We start from the raw sequence: 2,259 nt of genomic DNA on the forward strand, positions 1-2,259 counted from the left end.
ATATATATATATATATATATATATATATATATATATATAGTACTATCTGTAGTATACACACACACACACACACACACTAGGTTTTTCCTATACATACCTAGGATAAAACTATATTTATAAGTTAGGCATATTAAGAGATTAACTATAACTAATGGTAAAATAGAACAATTATGAAAATATATTGTAATAAATTGATGTGGATAAGATCTCTGTATTTTTTTTCTGGAACATTGCTGTTTTACACTTTGTCTCTAATAATTACAGTATCTGGATTCTTTGTAGATATGTTTCTGTTGTCTGTTGTTTTATTTTCTCATGTATCTGGCTCCTGAAGGGAAGGTAAACTTTTACCTCTGAAGTTTCAGCAATTAAATGTACTGAAACAAACTAACAATAGGCAAATCAACAGGAGACAAGATATACACAGTGATTAACAAAAAAGTAGTGTTCATTGTGTACCCCTGTAATCCCAGTTCCTAGGGAGGCTGAGGTAGGAGAATTGCAAGTTCAAGAGTCAGCCTGGGCTATGTGGCAAGACCTCATCTCAAAAAACAAAACATGCACATGTGCGTGGGAGCCATACAAAATGAGAAACACAAGGAGCCAGATGGTTGAGGTTTACATATCCTCTTCACAGTGGAGAAGGAAGTAGGAAGGCCATAGGCAATACTAGACTTGTAGTAAATTATTTTTAGGAAAGAGAATAAGCCCAGAGAATACACAATAGCCTGAGACAAAGTTTTTCTGGGTTCTGCATGTGGTGTTTGATGTGTGTGTGTGTGTGTGTGTGTGTGTGTTTGTGTATGCACACGATTGAACCAGGGTCTCATGCATATTAGGTAAGTCCTCTACCACTGAGCCACACCCCCAGCTTCTTGGGTGTGGTGTTTAATTTTCAGTCTCTTCTTCTGTGATAAGAGTTTAATCTGACTTGGTTATTCTGCCTTGGATGATATTTGAAAGCAATGATGTTTCTCTCTGTGGCTCTGATGTTTATGAGGACAAGGAAACTTCAGAGAAAGCTTTTCCCTGCATTTACTGTACACCAGTGGTTCTATGTTTGAAGTCCAAAGTGACATATTCTTGGTATAGTTTCTGAGCCCCAACATTACCACTTGGTGTTGGTGGTGTATTTAAAAAATAATTTCAGGTGGTAATGTTGGAATAACAGTTTCTTTCTTTTTCATCTCTTGGGACTATAATAGTGAAGACATGTGCCTCAAGGTTGTCTTGCTGAAAGTCAAACTCCTCTTCCTTCCCCCAAACCTGCATCATCGAAGTTCATTTCTTCTGGGGCCTCTCTCCTTGGCTTGCAGATGGTTGCCGCCTTGTTGTGTCCTCATGTGGTCTTTCGTCTGTGTATGTCTGTCCTGGTTGTCTCTCTGTGTGTCCAAATTTCCTCTTTTTATAAGGACACCACTCGGATTGGATTAGGCCCTACCCTAACAGCCTAATTTTAACTTAATCACCTCTTAAATGGCCTTAAGTCTTGGGATATTCAGGTTGCTATAATAAAATACCATAAACTAGGTGACTTATAAATGACAGATATTAATTTCTCACAACTCTGGAAGCTGGTAAGTCCAAGGTCAAGGCGGTCAGCAGGTTTGTTGTGTGGTGAGGGTCTCCTTCCTTCATAAATGATGGTGCCTTGTTGCGTCCTCTTTTGTAAGGCTCTAATCCTTTGAATCACAATGACACCCTTGCAACCTTGCAAGGGAATTTGAATGACACCCTTGCATCATCTCCTAAATGTTCCACCTCCCAATGGAGATTATACTTTCATGTATGAATGTGAGAGGGACCCTGACATTCAGGGCCAGAATACCTTCTCTCCAAATACAAGTCACATGCTGAGTGACTCAGGGTTAGGGCTTCAACATGTGAATTTGGGAGCGACAGGAGTAAGCCCATAACAGGGCTGACCCTTGTTGGCTGCGTTTCCAAGGCTCTCCTGTCAGCATATGTTCAGCTGGGCTTGGCCTCGGGAAGGCTCTGGAGGGAGCTGTTGGAGCGGGAGAAAGGCAGTGCTGGGGTGCCTCTTCATTGTCCCACTTCCAGAGAGGCCCCTGGCTGTCAGTTTCTGCTGGGTGAAACAGGCCTCTGAGTTTGGCAGCACTGCCTCTTCCCTGTGACCCTTTCAGATTTGGAGCAGCTTCCTGCTGCTGCTGACCTCTGGGTTGCTTCCTTGTCCTCTGGCTTTTCATCATCTAGATAACGAATTATGTGCAGTACGTCCCCCTAACTTCAAGGGGCATG

The sequence above is a fragment of the Marmota marmota genome, unplaced genomic scaffold, assembly GCF_001458135.2.
Source record: "Marmota marmota marmota unplaced genomic scaffold, marMar, whole genome shotgun sequence".
NCBI lineage: Eukaryota > Metazoa > Chordata > Mammalia > Rodentia > Sciuridae > Marmota > Marmota marmota.